At 38.2% G+C, this 20098-nt stretch overlaps 1 long non-coding RNA gene across 5 annotated transcripts in view; it reads right to left on the minus strand.

Annotated features, from left to right (window-relative positions):
* Window positions 1-20098, minus strand: part of LOC149127849 (uncharacterized) — a 59788-nt gene that overhangs the window by 8786 nt on the left and 30904 nt on the right. The window contains exon 2 of one of the 5 annotated variants that reach the window (XR_016229973.1): window positions 16212-16341. The exons of 2 other annotated variants lie outside the window; for them this stretch is intronic. This is a non-coding gene — a long non-coding RNA (uncharacterized LOC149127849). Of the gene's footprint in view, window positions 1-16211; window positions 16345-20098 lie in introns of all 5 variants that reach the window. 2 more of the 5 variants (XR_016229972.1, XR_016229970.1) reach the window with 2 other exon arrangements.

Below are 20098 nucleotides of genomic sequence, written 5' to 3' on the forward strand. Positions count from 1 at the left end.
GTAATTCTTCTGTAAATCTACTGTTCATTACAGATAGGAGCCTGTACCCAAAGGCTGTGACATTAGATCCTACAAGTCAAAACATATTGTTTTGAAGTGAAAGTGGCAATGAAGCAGGTTAAGCCACCACCTGGGACACCTGCAAGCTATACTGGAGTTCTGGTCTGAATCCTAACTGGTCACTTCTGATCCAGCATCTTGCTACTGTGCCCATGAAGGTAGTGGAGATGGCTTGAGTACTTGAGTCCCTGATACCACATGGGAGACCCGGATCTGAAGCTCCTCACTTTGATCCTTCCCAGCCCTAGTCATTGCAGCTATTTGAGGATTGAAGCAGAGGACGGAATATGTCTCTCTCCTTCTAACTCTGCCTTTCAAATAAATAAATAAATAAGTCTATTTAGAAAATGATTACAAGAAGATCACAATGATTCCTAGAATAAAATATTGATGCTAATTTATACCCTATGGGTCCCAGCAACATTTATGTTCTGTTTTATTATGAACAATCTTATATTAAAAGGTCTTTGAAAATGGTGTTTACAATTACTTTAGAAAGTGTAGAAAACTTCTAAAATCTTAATACACAAAAATGATACCAACTGATTATTAGAGGATCCCAACTGATTTGGGTCAACTACAGGATTAACTCGATAAATTGCACAAAAGAAAATCTTGAAATTTGAATTCAAATATACTGATGCCATAAACAAGAGTGTCAATTTGTTAAGTCAACAACAGGAGTCACTGTGCACTTACTCCTCATGTAGGATCTTTGTCCTTAGTGTGCTGTACATTGAGATTTAATGCTATAACTAGTACTCAAACAGTATTTTTCACTTTAGGTTTCTGTGTGGGAGCAAACTGTTGAAATCTTTACTTAATGTATGCTAAACTGATCTTCTGTATATAAAGAGAATCAAAAATGAATCTTGATGTGAATGGAAGGGGAGAGGGAGTGGGAAAGGGGAGGGACGTTATGGGGGGGAAGCCATTGTAATCCATAAGCTGTACTTTGGAAATTTATATTCATTAAATAAAAGTTAAAAAAAATGTTAAGGTTAGCACAACTTCTGTTTTCTCTTAAGGTTTTATAAGAAATAGAGATTATCTGTCCACAGCTAAAAAAATACAAACTTGATAGTAAGTGTACTATATTATGATTAAAAAGCCATTTAAACTGCTCAAATAATGGATGAATGTGCACAGAAAGTTCCTGAAACATTCTCTGGCATAGAGTATGAGTGACAAAAGTATAAGTTTTCAATGTTATCATCATCTTTTTGCAGATGGCCAGAAACAGCGAAGAATTTATAGAAAATTTAGCTCAAAACCATTCAGATTACAATGGAAGCATGATGTTTCAATGAAAAGTTGTGGAATAAAGATTTCTAAAAGCAAAAAAAAATATATAGTTGATTCAGTACACTTAAAACTACAGAACATCAATGAAAGAAGATGTAAATTCTTTTATTTGACAGACAGAGAAAGAAAGGTCTTCCTTCCGTTGATTCACACCCCAGATGGCTGCTATGGCCAGCATGCTGTGCTGATCCGAAGCCAGGAGCCAAGTGCTTCCTCCTTGTCTCCCATGGGGTGCAGGGCCCAAGCACTTGGGCCATCCTCCACTGCCTTCCCAGGCCACAACAGAGAGCTGGACTGGAAGCGGAGCAACCAGGACAGGACCAGTGCCCCGACCGGGACTAGAACCTGGTATGCCAGTGCTGCAGGCAGAGGATTAGCCTAGTGAGCCGTGGCACCGGCCCATAAATTTAAGTGGAAAGATATCTTGGGTTCTTGGATTGGAAGACTTAATATTAATGTATTTCCAAAAGCTATCCAACAATTCAATGCTATTCTCATAAAAATTCCAATGGCATATTTTCTAGAAATAGAAAAAATATTAAAATTCATATGGAACTAAAAAAGATCTCAAATAGCCAAAGCAATTTTGAGAACAAAGAAAAAAACTAGAGGCAACACATTTCCTGATTTCAACTATATTATAAATCTGTTATAATTAAAACTGTATGATACTGGTATGAAGCTGGACAATTAGACCAATGGAACAGGTCAGAGAGCCCAGAAATAATCTACCACATATGGTCAACTGATCTTCAACAAACAAACCAAGAATTCACAATGGGGGAAAGACAATATTCAACAAATGGCATTGTAAAAACTGTATATCCATTTGTAAAAGAAAGAAATCAGATCCTTATTATATATTATATTAAATACTCAAAATTAAAGACTTAAATGTAAGACTTTAAACACTTACAGAGAAATATAGGAGAAAACTTAATTTGCTCTTGGCAATGATTTCTTGAATATTACACCAAAAGCACAACAGAAGCAAAATTAGACAAATGGAATTACATGAACTGTAAGCAAAGGAAACAATCCACGAAATGAAAAAGTAACTTACAAAATGGAGAAAACATCACAAACTATACATTTAATAAGGAGTTAACATCCAAAATGCATAAGAAACTCCTATAACAAAAAATAATTAGACGAAACAAAAGGGATGAGATAATGCAATTTGAAAATGAGCCAAAGACTTAAATGGACAGTTCTCCAAAAATACACAAATGGTCAATAGATATATGAAAAGATGTTCAGTATCACTGATCACGATAGAAATGCAAATCAAAACCCACATGACATATCATTTCATAGTAATTAATATGTTTTCATTAAAAACACACTGAAATACTAATTATTGGCAATTGCATGAAAAATGTAGCCTCTTGTGCACAGTTGGGAACATAAAATGTCATGATTACTGTGGAAAATAGTGTGAAGATTCCTCAAAAATTATAACATATTCCAACAATCCTACTTCTGGTTATATATTTTAAAAAATTGAAACCAAAATCTTGTAGAAATATATGCACTTCTATCATGTTCATTGAAGCATTATTCACAAATATTTGTGTTGGACGCAACACAAATACCTATTGACAGATGATTAAAGAAAACGTGGCACATACATACACTGGAATATTGCTTAGTCTTAAAAAAGGAAATGCTGTCATTTGAAGCAACTTGAATAAACTTGGAGGACATTACACTAATGGAACTAAACCAATCACAAAAAGGCAACTGTCAGGGTACTACATATATGAGGTAACTAAAATGATGAAACTCAAAGAAGCATAGAATAGAATTGTGGTTAGCATGGGCTAGGTAGAACGGAAAATGCAGATTTGTTTGACTGCCTATAATCAACAATACTGCATATTATACTTAAAATTTGTTAGAAGAGTGGATTTCACATTAAGTGTTCCTACCACAAACAACAAAGGACACAAGGGATCTTCTGGCGTTGATGGATATATTTATTACCTTGAGGTTGTGGCAATGGTTTCATTGATTTAATTGCAGATTCAAATTCAGCAAATGAGATACATTAAATATATACTGCTTACTGTATATCAATTATACTGCAATAAAGCTGTTTCTTGTCAAAAATATATTTCAATGCTTTGGTGTTAATGAAATAAGGATACCAGTTAATTTGAAGTAAATGCCAAGAGATAATACAAAGTATATCTATCTTAGAAATCTTCTAGATACTTTGATAACAATTGAAAGGTGATTTTAGCAACATATGACTTAAGACTAATGTTAGTCTTCCAATTACAGAAATAATTAACTGCTTTTTCATTGTTAGCCCAGGCCTGGCTTTTTCATCTCAGCCAATTTAATGAGTTCTTTAAATTTTCCATTAATTTTGTGATATGTTCAACATTTAGTTATGTTTCAAAAGACATTTTTAGACACTGCAGTGGGAAGTTCTGGGGGAGGATCTATGCCTCCTTGCACTCTAAGACTTAATGCCCAGCCATTGTGCATACACAGCGAGTACTGGCCTCTTCTGTGTCTATAATGTTTGCTGAGGTCTAATGAGACCTTGATGTAGTGTGCACACAAAGTATTCAGGAATTTTTCTGGCACAATTTGCTGGTTGAACTTTTGTCAAAGTTTTCAAGTTTTTTCCATGACAGCATCCTCACTTTAGTTTTCTGGCAGAATGACATAAATCACAAATTTAAATTTAAAAAAAAAAACCTCAATTTGCTAATTTTAAATGAAAGAGTTGACAATTTTGTGATTTATAATAAGTATTTAAGCTGTCACTGGCCACCCAGTGTCTTGCTAATGATTTTTCTCCTTTAGATGACAAATCCAACTGATTAACTGTCTTAATTGCTACTGTGCACAGCTTTCCTTAGTAGGAGGCTGAGTAATTTGAAAGACATTTTAAGTAGAAATTTGCTTGAGACTTTAAAATGTAGGCATCATTTTATATAAATATACTCTATAATATGCTTTGTGGATTTGTTAAAAGGAAAAGTAAACTTAGACGTGTTCAATGGCTTGCCTGAGTAGTAAAGGCATGCGATACTTTACAAAAAGCATCCACAAGATGAGACACATTCAAAACAAATATTTTGAAGAATGGTTGTAGACATGGCTAAAAAACTAAGGAAATCTTTACTTTGATTCACTTTTAAACTCTTCTTAAAGGATTTAAATACTATGTATCACATCTCTTACATATAGAAATTAGTAAAACTTGGCAACACATTAACAAAATTGTACATAAAATATATTCATTGAAAATCTGTCATTTTATATAACAATTAAATATTATTTCTCTATCATTTTTCACTAAAAACATTTCAATGCATAATTTTGGTATCATTTTAGTAGTTATAGTAACTTTCTAAATGGATTTTAAAATGGCATGTAGCAAGTTTACAGACAATGCAACTAATGAATTTGTGTCATCAGTAATTAAAATTTAATCACAAATATATGTTCCATTTCTGTGATTTTTTTTTAAGATTTATTTATTTGTTTGAAAATCAGAGTTACACAAAGAGAGAAGGAGAGGCAAAGAGAGAGAGGTCTTCCATCTGCTGGTTCACTCCCCAATTGGCCACAATGGCTGGAGCTGCGCCAATCTGAAGCCAGGAGCCAGGCAGTTCCTCTGGGTCTTCCATGCAGGTGCAGGGGCCCAAGGACTTGGGTCATCTTCTGCTGCTTTCCCAGGCCATAGCGGAGAGCTGGATCAGAAGTGGAGCAGCCAAGACGAATTGGCAACCATATGGGATGCCAGCACTGCAGGCAACATTTTTACCCACTATGCCACAGTGCTGGCCCCTCCACTTCTGTGATTCTAAAGCAGTTATGTTAGGAGGTCAGCTCTTGGGAAACAGAAAGATTGCTAATAGATAAAAGACAAAAACAAGGAGCCTGGGGCCAGCACCATGGTATAGTAGATAGAGTAAGACCCTACCTGTGGCACCGACATTCCTTATGGGTGCTGGTTTGAGTCCTAGCTGCTCCACTTTGATCAAGCTCCCTGCTAATGGCCTGGGAAAGCAGTGGAAGACAACCCAAGTGGTTGGGTCCCTGCACTCCCATGGAAGACCCGGAGGAAGCCGCTGGCTTCAGATCAGCCAAGCTCCAGCTGTTGTAACCATTTAGGGAGTGAACCAGTGGATGGAAAATCTCTCTCCCTCTGTCTCTCCCTGTGTCTGTAACTCTGCCTTTCAAATACATACCAAAAAAAAGAGGGGGAGGCTATTTAAATGACTATTGTAACAATTCATATGGATGATAAAGTATGGCCTGACCCACACTGGAGTCGTCAAAATTGCTATATATATATATAGCAAACAGGAGTTACTGATGAATTAGAATTTAAGAGAAAAGGGAGAATCAGGCATGAATCCAGATTTTCATTTGGAAATTCTAATGAATCCCATTGAGATGAGGGAAGGTTACAAACTACACAGATTGAGACGAGATGGAATGAAAATTTCATTTAACTATGAACTATGAATCCCTATGATACACATGACCTGCTATGGTAAATAGGCATCTGGATGTCTAAGTCCGTATTTCATATGAGAAGATTTGGAGAGAAATACAAATCCACGTGCATATAGATTCTGTTCAAAACTATGATGAGCATGTTCTATATAAAGTAGAGTTCTCAAACCTAAGTTCAACATTTATTCCTGTGGAAGTTGGAGAAGTAATACAAAGGAAAAACAAAATGACAATCAAATGATACTAATAAGTCAAGTCAGACGAGGATTGGGAATTGTAACTTTATAATAAAACAACTCCAAATCCACCTACTTAGATTTATATTATACAGTGTCTGAGTCAACAAAGTTCCTACCGGGCAGTGACCAACTGTTCACAGTGGTTGCATTTGAACAAAAGGAGGTGTTTTTTGTGGGGCTAATACTATATGGTATATGAATTTTACCTGCCCTATAGTGTCAAATACCAAAGAAAATTATATAAAAATTTATATTAAATACCATGTTAGAAATCAGTATTATAATAAACATTTAATTGAAATTATTTTAATCTTTAAAAAAAGAATGCCATGAATTGAAAATAAATTTTAAAAGAGGATAAGTGAGAGAAATTTTGCTTCTGGGAAGATGAAGTAGACATTAATTTTCCATATTGTAGTCACCAAGTAAAACTTTAACGACCTGGATATTATACATACAAAATAAGTATAATGAGACACATATACTAGCAATCTCCCACCATGAGGAGTGACAGGTTGGTGACTTTCTTGGATTTTCTTTTTACCTGCTTTATTCAAGAATGCATGCTAGAGAAGTCAGTAACCTCAAAGCACCAGGAATGCTCTAGGAGGAGTCAACAAAATCACCAAGAAAAGCTTCTATTCGCTAGCCGAAAGATCAGAAAAAGGAAATCCTAGAAAGAAAACTTTTAGACAAGCACCACTCTACTCCAACCTCACCCTGCAAAAAAGTTAAAAACATCCTCACACTTGTGAGCCACATTTGCACACTTGAATAGAAAGAATAGACTCCCACCTGTGCAAGGCAAAAGTGAGCACCCAAACACTCCCTCTGCCAGAATGGCACCAGGAATGTCTGGACAAAGAATCAGTACTTTCATTTTTGCCAAGTGGTATGAAGTCCTCCTATCTCATGGTGTCAGTGGGGACCAGGAAGGATGTCAGATTTCTACCCAGCAATAACAATGTACTCATCCACCTCCTTATTAATTTTTTAGCAGAGACACATAGTGTGGAGCCAAGACTTTTTCTAAAACTTAGTGTTAATGGCATCACCCCTGTGGTATCAATGGAATTATCACATGGATGCAGTAATGAAGAACTTCTGGTCCCAGTCACAGTGGGATCAGCCGAAGTTTAATAGACAGTTTGAACTCTTACTTGTCCCCAATAATATCAACGAGTCTTTTTTATCTCAGATAAAATGGAGGTTAAATGGAAAACCTTCACTTCTACCCCTATCTGACAATATTAATAAAGTATGTGTGTAAGCGTGCACACACACAAACAACATGTTGTTAATTGTAATGTTATCAAAGGAGGCCTACAAAACACAAGACTGAAATAATAATTCCAGAGCATTACCATATCTCAAATGTCTGCATTTGACACATCACTTATTTTATCCAGATTAAAGAAAAACTCTAGCTGAAGAGAATAAATAATCAACATACCAACAATATAATTACATGAGTGTTTTTTTTAGAGTGCTATTTCTGACAGGCTTTTAAAGCTGGCATCATAAAATTGCTTCAGCAAATTATAATGAAATGTTTGAACACGTGAAATTTGTTTCAGCAAAGAAATAAAGCATAGAAGAAAAATCAAATGGAAATTTTAGCACAAAACACAGTATCAAAAATAAAACAGTCACAGGATGAGCTCAATAATAAAACAAAGGCAACAGAATGAATAATCAGAGATTTTGAATATAAAATGATAGAAATTACCCATTATGAACAACTGAGAAAACAGAGTGGTAGAAGAAAACAGAACCGTATGGACCGGTGTTTGGTACAGGGGCTAGATACTACTCGGGACACCTACATGCCATATCTGACTGCCTTGTTTGAGTCCTGGCTCTCTCACCTCTGACTCAGTTTCCTATTAATACATATCCTGTGAGGCATCAAGTACTTGTGTCCCTGCCACTCATGCTGGAGACCTGGATGAAGTTCCAGACTCTTGGCCTCAGCCTGGCCCCTTGACTAGTTTCGGGCTTCTGGGCAGTGTACCAGCAGATGAAGGTATCTCTATCTCTTTCCCTCTCTCTCTCCTCTCCTTTTCAAATAAAGTGAAAATAAATCCATAAGTTTGAAATAGCATAACCTTAAAGACATGTGGGCTTATTTATAAATAATTTCACATTCATATAATTGGAGTTTTGAAAGGACAGGAGAACTAAAAGGTTATGGGTGGAAAAATACAAAATACAGAAAACTTCAAGAATTTTTCAAGATAGAAGTGTAAAGATTTAAGAAGCCACGAAAATCCCAAATACAATAAAAACAGAGAAATCTATGCGAAGATATAATATCATCAGCCTTTTGTTGGAGTAGGTATCTGGCCTTGCAGTTAAGAAACCTATACTCTATATCAGAGAACCTGCTAGTTCCCAGTTCTGGTTCCCAACTCCAGCTTCCTGCTAATGTAGGCTATGGGAGGCAGTAGGATGGCTCAAGTAGTTGAGTGGCTACTACCCAGGTGGGAGACCTGGACTGAGTTCCCAGCTCCTGCCTGCAGCCATTGGCCCAGCCATAGGCACTGCTGGCATTTGGAGAATGAAATGGTGATTGGGAGCACCGTTTCTCACTCTCTAGCTCTTTTGAATTTTCTTTCTTAAATAAAGAAATGTAAATTTTTAAAAGCATTCTGAAAAGTGAAGATCAGAAATGTTCAAAAAAGCAAAAAAAAAGATGTGATATTTTATAATATTTTACATGTAAAAAAATCAAATAACATTAGATTTAACATACAAAATCATGAAACTCAGAAGGAAAGTGGCACCACATTACCAACCGGTGAGAGGGTAAAACAAAAACAGTTTATTTTTGGGGTTGTCAATTCTTTTTTCTAAATATTTACTTTTTAGTCTTATTTATTTTAAAGGCAGAGTTACAGAGAGATGAAGAGGGATAGAGAGTCAGAGAGAAATCTTCTATCTGCTGGTTTACTCCCCAAAGGGCCCCAATGGCCAAGGCTGGGTCAGGCCAAAGCCAGGAGTTTCTTCTGGGTCTCCCATGTGAGTACGGGGGGACACAGACTTGGGTGGGTCATCTTCTGTTGCTCTCTCAGGTGCATTAGCAGGGAGCTGAATCAGAAGTGGAGCAGCTGTGAATCAAACCAGCATCCATATGGGATAGCAGCATTGCAGGCAGAGGCTTAACTTGCCACACCACAACACTGGCTCAAATTCTTCTTAAATGTAGTAAAAATATATATATCCAGTTAAAGCAGAAATCAAGACATTCACAGATTAACAAAAACAAAAAGAATGTGTCCCAAGAAACTACTTCCTAAAAAAAAAAAAAAAAAAAAAAAACAAACCACAAAGAAAGAAGAAAACTTTCTACCAAAAAAAAAAAAAGTGTAAACTTGGAGCATAAAAAAAAATTAATGAAGAAAAATAAGTGAAAGTCATTTTCTATTGAGTTTTCAGTTATACTTGATGAACTGGTGAATTATAATTTAATAAAATTATATATTAAAATGAGTGTTTTAGAAACTAACAAAGGATTCAGAATATAACAGAATTTTTCTTAGGCAAGACATTTTGAAATGTGTTTCAAGAAATATGTATCAATGATGAGAGAGAGATTATATATTCAAGGTCTTAAAAGAAAAAAAAAAAACTTCCAACCAATATTATATCCAGTGAAGGTATTCTTTAAATATAAAGGAGAAATTAGTTATTTTTCACATAAGCAAAAACTGAGTGAATTCATCACTACAAGATCAACCTTACAAGAAATTCTGAAAGCACCTTGTCTTAGAAATAAGCATAAAAACATATGATAGCACCAAACTAACACATCAGGTAGAATCACTATCCAATAAACAAAATGCCAGGTCTTAGTTTTTATCTATCATATTGACCTTGAATGTAAATGGATTAAATTCATCAACCAAAAGACAGAATGGCTGAATGGATAAAAATAAATAAAAAAGCAAAAGTCCCTCTACTATATGCTGGCTATAAGAAACTCACCTCACAAAGATACACAGAGACTGAAAGTGATGTATTAGAAAATAATATAGCAGAGCCGGCGCCGTGGCTCAATAGGCTAATCCTCCACCTTGCGGCGCCGGCACACCGGGTTCTAGTCCCGGTTGGGGCGCCGGATTCTGTCCCGGTTGCCCCTCTTCCAGGCCAGCTCTCTGCTATGGCCAGGGAGTGCAGTGGAGGATGGCCCAGGTGCTTGGGCCCTGCACCCCATGGGAGACCAGGAAAAAGCACCTGGCTCCTGGCTCCTGCCAGGATCAGCGCGGTGCGCCGGCTGCAGCGGCGGCCATTGGAGGGTGAACCAACGGCAAAGGAAGACCTTTCTCTCTCTGTCTCTCTCTCTCACTGTCCACTCTGCCTGTCAAAAAAAAAAAAAAAAAAAAAAAAAAAAGAAAATAATATAGCAGGCAAATGGAAACCAAAAGCAAGCAGGTGTGGCTATCATGATATCAAATAAAATGGACTTTAAATCAAAAACTGTAAGAAGAGATTAAGGATGACATTATATTTTGATAAAAGTTTCAATTCAGCAAGAAGACATAACAATCACAAATGTATATATGCATCCAACACAAGACCACCCAGGAATATACAGAAATTATTATTAGACTTAAAAAGAGATATAGACTCAAATACCATGGTGGGGCGACTTAAACACCCACTCTGACCAATGGACAGATCATTCAGACAAAAAACCAGAAAGGTACATCAGAGTTGCAACTTACTATTGAGCAAATGAACCTAACAGATATTACAGGACATTTCAGGCCACAAATCCAGTCTCAGCAAATTCAAAAATATTGAAATCATATCATGTATCTTCTCAGACAATAAAGGAATAAAACTGAAAATCAACAACAAAAACAACGGAACACATATACTTGGAAATTAAAAAGAAATTAAAAAGGAAATAAAAAACTTCTTGAAATAAATGAAAATGAAATCATAATATATCAAAACCTATGGAAAAAATTAAGTAGAATTAAGAGGGAAGTTTATAACATTAAGTGCTTATATCAAAAAAGAAATGTCTCAAATTAAACATTGAATAATACATCATGAAAACTTAGAAAAACAAGAAAAAAAACACCAAATCAGTACTGAATTGGTTTATTAATTCTAACAGCTTTTTGATGGAATGTTTAGGTTTTTCCATGTACTACAATAGGTTATCTCCAAACGTAGATAATTTGACTTCCTCTTTTCCAATTTTGTTGCCCTTATTAATTTCTCCTCCCTAACTGCTCCTGCTAAAACTGCTAAAACTTCTAGCTTTGGATAAAAGTGGTGAAAGTGAACATCCTTTTTTTTTATTCTAGATCTGAGGGGAAAATGTTTTAGCTTTTCCCCATTCAGTATGATAATGGCTGTTGGTTTGTTATCTATAGCCTATATAATTTTGTGGAATGTTCCTTCTGTACCTAATTTGTGGAAGGTGGAGTCAGGCATCTCTATCCGACTGGTTGCTGGGCATGGACACGAGCTGGCGCACCCGCTCTCTCAGCTTGTTACATACAGGTTGCCATTGTAAAGTGATAAGGGAGAGAGAAACGTGTCCATCCCTCCCCCCCCCTTTTTTTCTCCTCTAGTTTGGTGGGTACGCTATCCCATATGGGGCTCTGTGGGGAGCAGGGTCCGTCTCCCGCAACATGGCGGGGCACCTGGGAGAGAAATAAGTACTGAAACTGTGAACTGAAACTAACTCTATGCGCCTGATCTCCCATCATATGGCGCTGAGAGGGAGTAAAGAAATCTTACACAGTTGCTTCGTCAATTAGCTGATTCCTGATCCAACCTCTGATTGGAGGAGAGCGGCGTGCTCAGCACTTGGGCAGCAGAGCACGGATTGGTGGGAGAGGAGTATAAAACGGGGAGACACACAACATGCGGGGGCCCCTGAGAGAGTCGGTCTGAGAGCTTGTTGTTAATAAACTCATAGAAATAGAAATCAAGAAAGAAATCCCATTCACAAAAAAATAAATAAAAAATAAATAAAAAGGAATCCTAAAATTCATATGGAATCACCAGAACCCAGAATAGCCAAAGCAATACTCAACAAGAAATATAAAGCTGGAGGCATCATAATACCTGATTTTAAAGCATACTAGGAACCTACAGTAATTAAAATAGGTTGGTACTGGCATAAAAATCAATACATAGATCAATGTAACAGAACAGAGAGTCCAGAAATTAATCCACATACATACAGCAAACTGAGTTTTGACAATAGTGCTCAGACCATACAGTGGAATAAGGATAATCTCTTCAACAAATGATGCTGGCAAAACTGAATACATATATTTAGAAGAAAGAAATTAGATCCACACCTCTCACCATACACAAAAATCAACTCAAGATGAATCAAAGACCTAAATGTAAGACCTGAGACTATGAAATTGCTAAAAGAAAACGTAGAGGAAACACTCTAAGACACTGATGTAGAGGATCATTTCTTGGGCAAGACCCCCAAAGCACAAGTGACAAAAGAAAAACTTTAAAAAATGAAGAGTATATCAGACTCAGAAGCTTTTGCATAGCAAAGGAAATGATCGAGAGGGAAGAGACATCCAAAATAATGGGGAAAAATATTTGCAAACCACCCATGTGACAATGAATTAAGACTCCGAATAAATCAGAACTTAACAACAACCAACCAACTCAGCTGAAATATGGGCAAAGGACTTCAATACATTTTTTCTTCCATGGAATATGGAAATTATTAGAGAGGACAATGTTTGTACAACAAATTCTGATGGACTAAGTGTTTTTTTTTGTTGTTGTTGTAATGCTTATGTGTATTTTTTATGTGTATTTTTCTCTAAATATTCTTTTCTTCTGTATTATAGTTGTTATCTAACTATGCCATATAGTCCAGATCCTACTCACATTGAAGAGGAGGAAGTTACATGAGGACTACACACCAGAGGGTAAAAATTCAGGACCTCATGTTAGAATGCTACCGACTACAGTACTCCTCTGGCTAAATCACACTTGCCTAACTAAAAGTTGTAGAACAACCCAACCCTGATGTTACTACATCCTCTCATGACTAATGCAACTCAAGTTCTCATACTGAATTTCAAATGACCTTCTCCCATCAATCCTATGAGATTTTAAGCTCCTCAGAGCACTCCTTTCCCTACCACTCACTTAGAGCTATATTCTTACTATTCATAATAAAATTTGAGCAACTGACTTATTATTTATTTTCATTTTATTTAAGAGAGACAGAGAGAGATCTCTTTTAATCACTGGTTCACTCTGTAAATGCCTGTAACATCCTGCATGTACCAGGACAAAGTCAGGAACCGGCAACTCGTTTCCAGATCTCCCACATGAATGGCAAGGATCTAATTCTTTGAGTCAAAATCTGCTGCCCCCCAGGATGTGCATTAGGAAGAAAATGGAATCGAAAATGGGGCAATGACTCAAAGAGCAGGCACTTTGATATGGGATACTGGTGTCCCAAATGGCATTTTAACAATCAAAATAGCAACTTAAAATCTAGATATTGCCCGAGACCTGAGGGAAGCAGCACAATGCAAGCATTCAGCACAGCAGTTGAGACAGCATTTCAGGTGTCTGTGCCCCACATCAGAGCGAGTCCGAGCGCTGCTTCTACCTCAGCTGCATGCGAATGCACACCTTGGGAGACTTGATAGTTCGAATATTTGGTTCTCTGCCACCTGCAAGGAAGGGTTGGATTGAGTTCCAGGCTCCTGGTCTAAACCTGGTCCAACCCCATCTATTGCAGGCTTTTGGGAAATGAACCAATAGATAGAAGATCTCTCTCTTTACCAACATTTTTATTGCCTCTTTGCCTCTCAAATTTACATTTTTTAAAAGATCAGGATCACAAAAAATAAGACAAATTTTAAATATACCTATAATAGTAATATCCAATATCTAAACAAGCCGGTTGGTGCCAGATACCTATCATACTAATGGATATGTGCATACACACTTCTGTAAAACTTTATGAAAGAAATAGGATTTTTTCAGTTTTTGTTTGCAGAGAGGAAAAATTATGAAAAGGGGATTAAGTGACTTTCCTAAGGGCACACAGATAATAAATGACAATATTGAAACACGCAGGATGGTCAAGAATAAGTTACCGACTACTATGCAATTTATTCATGAACAAGCAAAGAAATAAGTGATTTTGATAACTAGGAAAAATTTGTGTGTATATCTTTTATAAAAACATATACATATGTGTTTATATGAATACATATATATGTATGTGTATTTATGTGTATGCATAAAATATGCATACATGCTTATGTGAAAAAAGGTAAAAGTATTCAAATCCACAATGTGTATGTGTGTGTGTGTGTGTGTGTACTGATAAGTTACTTGAGAGAAATATTTTCTGTGCTTTTGGTAATCAGTCCTATTTTCAAACTTTTTCACCCTGACCACATGAACCAATGCATCAACTAATAAATTGAGCTAATTGTTTTCTGCTTATATTAATAATGTACATGAGATTCCTGTGTGTCTTATTCAAGAGCAGTATAAATTTAAAATGTTCTATCCATGAAATTAACTCAGTTTCTAGTCTAGATCTGAAAGAACTGTTGAGCAGGTACTCATGAAGTCACCAGTTCCTGCACTTTAATCAATGAATCTGACATCACTTTGCTACATAAACTGTCATAGTAATCAAAAAGATATAAAAGCCATAATTAGAAAAGAAATTGAATTGTCTCTATTCACAGATGACATAGTATTGCATGTAAAAAATCCTAAATTTGCTAGTAACTAATAAATTAATTCAGCAAGGTTGTAGGATATAAGATCAACACATAAAAATCAGCTGTATTTCTGTTTTCAGTGATAGAAGTGGTAATGTGACTAAAATGTTTCATGGCTTCATGGACTATAATATAGTCACTGCTAAACCTTAACCTACCCTCTGAAGGGTTTATTTTTCATGACATGCATTTTTCATGAACTTTTTAAAATGCCCACATAATAGCCATCAATCTGTTTTATGTATACAATAGCAATGAACAAAAACAAAAGAAAAATCAAAGTTGGAAAAAGAGTAGTCAAAATAACGATTTTCTTTTTTCAGCTTTTGAGCGGTTGCTGCCTGTAAGCTGTAACTTCTTGAAATGTTCTTGTAGATCACACATAGGAACTAGTATTGAAACAGATGGGAAATGGGAGGCGTCAGATGGGCTAATAGGCAGTTAGGTCAGCTGGGAGGCAATTAGGTCAGTTAAGGGCACTTAGCTTTACCAAAGCTAGACAGGATTGTAATCCCTACCTTCTGATTGGCTGCTATTCTGCTACTCCCCTGGATGGTTAAATCTAGGTTCAATTTTCAAAAGGGGGCCAATCAGAGAAAGCCACCTCATGTTTATAAAAGGGCAGACCCTGCCGAGCTTCCTTGGCAACGCCTCCTTGGAGCTTGCTCCTGACTGCTGTGGCAGAAGATTTCTTGCTTTCAATGAATCTTGCTTTGCTCACTGTCCCTGTCCACGTGGAAATTTTTCTTCAACATGAGACAAGAACCAAGATCACCCTTGCCCTCATCCTCCCACAACAAAATTACGAACTACACGTGATTCTCCTGATAGGTGGAAAAGTAGCAAAATGGTCAACTGAACTTTTTTATCCAGTTGCTAATTGCTGTACTCATCAAAAATTCAAATGATATTTTAGTGATATTTGTGTATAAAGGTAAGGGAAGTTGAGAGAAGAGGCCAATTATAACTCCATCCTTTCAGCCTACTTAATCTTGGAAAAATCTTTCAAAACAAACTCAATGTATACCTATCTTAATATTTAGCAAACAATGTTCTCATTAATGGCTTTTCATTGAACAGAAATTGTCTATTTAAAAAGTAATAAGAGAAAAACTGTTCCAGCCTTCTGACAGGTTGTTTTAAAAGATTCTTCATTTGAAAGTACAATGAATACAGTTACTTCCAATGAAAAAATGTTTTCCAGAGTCTGATTTGCATGATAACCATTTAAAAGTACCATTTCTCAAACATCAACAGCAGCTTTTGGAGCTTTGCTTTGTATTTGTTTTTGGTGTGTGTCCACTCCAAAGAGTTTCAACTGGGAATTTCAAATACTTCTCAATAAATCCTTCTGAGTACTCACTTTTTAGACTCTTGTCGTAACTGAGGAAACACAGGGATTCTAAATCCATGTGGAATTCAGGCAACTGCACATCTGTACTCATCTCCATCTTCATTCAGTGAGTTCTTCTGGATCAAATTGCAAACACCACCTACTAAGTTGGATAGCCTAAGTTTCCTTGTTAAATCCAAGCATTCAAGTTTTAGCCAAAATGCACATTTCTATAATAGTCAAAGTGACATTTTAGGAGTTATAACAGCCAGTAAATGTTTAGATGAGTTAACTCACTGAATTATATCTGTTATCATCTGAATGACTGCTAATAAATGAAGTCTATCGGCCGCCGCCGTGGCTCACTAGGCTAATCCTCCGCCTTGCGGCACCGGCACACCAGGTTCTAGTCCCGGTTGGGGCGCCGGATTCTGTCCCGGTTGCCCCTCTTCCAGGCCAGCTCTCTGCTGTGGCCAGGGAGTGCAGTGGAGGATGGCCCAGGTGCTTGGGCCCTGCACCCCATGGGAGACCAGGAAAAGCACCTGGCTCCTGGCTCCTGCCATCAGATCAGCGTGGTGCACCAGCCACAGTGCACCAGCCACGGCGGCCATTGGAGGGTGAACCAACGGCAAAGGAAGACCTTTCTCTCTCTCTCTCACTGTCCACTCTGTCAAAAAAAAATGAAGTCTGTCCATCTAGAAAGCACTTAAAAAATTTAGACTTTATTTACATATTTATTATTATTTTCATGATGATGATGAGTGAATGAGATCCAGTGAAGAAAATTCTGGAATGCAAATCTGAGTTTCTGCTTATGAATCTCAGCTTCAAATCTTGTGACTTTATTAAATCAGTCATTATCTCTGTTTCTCCTTTATTCAACTATCAAGTTGTGCCAACTTCATAGGATGTTCTCAACGAGAAAAGTCGCTGTTGCTTCTTCACATGTTTTCCCACGGCTACATAAAAGTACTGAAGGAGCTTGGGACTCAAAGCAGGCCAGACTGACACAGTCCCACAGCTCCCTGCTAGCACATCACACTGCAGCGCCTTCCCAAAACAAACAGAGCAGGATGCGAGCCCCTCCTGGCAAATATCTACCAAGGATGACAAGATCTAGGTTTAGATAAAAAGCTAGAAACGGCTCCATTAAGACCGCCTCCCAATAAAACAAATAAGCTAATAAAGAAATTAAAAACAAAAAAGAAATCAAGGCTGCCTCCCAGCCTTCACAGTAATCACTGCCTGTGTTCCTTGGAGAAAATGTGTTAAGGACATACAAGTGCCCCGAGACTGTAAAACTTGCTCCTCCTTATCACCCCCATTCTCTTTTCCAGAATTACACTGTGGATGCTTGTGACTGTAGCTAACCTGGCGGAGGACTGTCAGTCAATGACTGGGGCTCCTCCTCGGTGTGATCCGAAACTCCCAAGGCCAACAAGTGCCAAACACCACCAGGGTATCCGAGTGCCGGCCTCCCCTTTACTTTTATTTCTCACTGGAATACTCTCCTCGGTGGAGGTGAGGGGAGATTCCCGGGCTCCCCACAGGATCCTCCTCAGGGTTTTCCCCTTGAAGTGACTCACATGAACCTTAGGAAGACCCTGTCTACACTCGCCAAGTGAGGTTAGAAAAATTTCAACCTCTTCACTCTGACTCCCTGTCTTGAATTCCGTGTCCGACATGGCCTCTTGCCTCCATGTCCCTGTGAGCCATCAGGGTCCCTCTGTTATCTGTTTGACTATTGTTGAGATTTTTAATCAGCCCTCCACCAGGTTAGCTGCAGTCACAAGCATCCAAGGAGGTGATAGGACAGAGCAAATAGGAGCGATGGGCCATGGGGGTCTCTTATCGCTCGGAGAAGGAATCCTCGTGGGTCTTCCAATCTTGTAACAGGAAGTCTCGTGAGATGAGTCCAAGTTCATGTCCAGGTGTCGATGGCAATTTACGAGACCAGACACAACAGTGAGTAGAAGAACTGAAGTCTTAAGTAAGGAAAAGAGAAGCTCCAAACAGTATGATCTGATGGGTTGATAGAAAGAGACCAATCCACTGAGGTCTTGAGGTCTAGGGGTATTTTATGTCCTTAACATGTTATCTCCAAGGAACAAAGATACTGGCTATACATTAGTTACTGTGAAGGCTGGGAAGCAGTCTTAGTGGAGCCCTTTCTAGCTTGCTGTAATCTAAACCTAGATCTTGTCATCGTTGGTAAGTATTTGCTACAAGGGACTTGCATCCTGCTCTGTTTATTGTTGGGAAGGCACTGCAGTGTGTATGTGCTGGCAGGGAGCTGTGGGATGGTGGCAGTCTGACCTGCATTTGGTCCCGAGCTCCCTCAGTACAAGTCTTATTAGCAACTCAATAAAAATTACATATGATTTTCTATCAGAGTAAAAGCAAGTATTGATTAATATGTTCATTTTTCAAACATATCTTTGTGAAATTCCTGTTTCATTTATCATTTAAGTAGATACAAGTATTAGCCCAATTGAAAACCTGGGGGTGGGAGGGCTCTGTGGCACAGCAGGTTAAAGCCCTGGCCTGAAGCAGCGGCATCCCATATGGGCGCTGGTTCTAGTCCTGGCTACTCCTCTTCCTGTCAGGCTCTCTTCTATGGCCTGGGATAGCAGTAGAAGATGGCCCAAGTCCTTGGACCCCTGAACCTGCGTGGGAGACCCGAAGAAGCTCCTGGCTTCAGATTGGCACAACTCCAGCCATTGTGGTTATCTGGGGAGTGAACCATCAGATGTAAGACCTCTTCTCTCTACCTCTCTAACTCTTTCAAATAAATAAAATAAATCTTTGAAAAAAAAAAAAAAGAGAAAACCTAGGGAGGCTGGTGCTGTGGCATTGTCAGCTAAGCTTCTGCCTGCAATGCTGGCATCCTATAAGTGCACTGGTTCGAGTCCCAGCTGCTCCTCTTCCCATTCAGCTCTCTGCCATGGCCTGGGAAAGCAGCAGAAGATGGCCCAGGTGCTTGGGCCCCTGAACCTGCATGGGAGAACCAGAAGAAGCTCCTGGTTCCTGGTTACAGATCAGCCCAGCTCTGGCCTTTCTGGCCATGTAGGAAGTGAACCAGCAGATGGAAGACCTCTCTCCGTCTCTCCCTCTGGAAGGCAATGGAAGGCCACCACAAAACACACTAAACACTGGAGTTAAAACAAAGGTCTATTGTAGGGTGGGGGGAACTCGACAGGCTGGAGAGAGGGGGAGAAGAGGGAGAAAGGTCTAGAGAGTCAGAGGTCAAGAGAGTGTGTGTGGGGGAAGCAGGTTCTGTTATAGTCTTGCAGGAGATAGGGAAGTGGGAGCAATAAATCCTGTTGGGTGGGGCTGGAGCTGATGCTGTGGTTGGGCCATTTGGTCACCTGACTTCTAATAAGCCAGGCTGGGCTTAGGATAGAAGCTTACTGTGCAAGATGGCAACAGGGCCGGAGCCTAAGATGGCACCGGGGCTTAGGATAGCAACACAGATAAGACGGCACCATTTTACTAAACCTTCTCTCTGCAACTCTACCTCTCAAATAACATTTTTTAAAAAAAGAAAACCTGGGGTTTTTATTTCATTCAATTATGAAATTAATGGAGAAAAAATGATGACATGTTTAAGAATGAATGTCAATTTAAGAGACTTTTGGAGGAGGTGTTTGGCATGATAGTTCAGAAATCTGCGTGAGCTGCATCTCATTTTTGACTTCCTACATTCAAATCCTACCTCAGCTCCTGAATCCAGCTTCTTGCTAATGCACGTGTAGGGAGGCAATAGGTGATGGCTCAGGTATGTGGGTCCCTGCCACCCCTGTGGGAGACCTACTTTGAATTTCATTCTCCTTGCTTCTGTCTGGCCCAGCCCTACCTACTGAGGACATTTGAGGAGTAAACCAGCAAAAGGAAAAATCTCTTTGCCTACTTTATAT

This window comes from Oryctolagus cuniculus, chromosome 2 (genome assembly GCF_051225735.1).
Source record: "Oryctolagus cuniculus isolate XC-2025 breed Fujian yellow rabbit chromosome 2, ASM5122573v1, whole genome shotgun sequence".
In the NCBI taxonomy this organism is placed as follows: Eukaryota; Metazoa; Chordata; class Mammalia; order Lagomorpha; family Leporidae; genus Oryctolagus; species Oryctolagus cuniculus.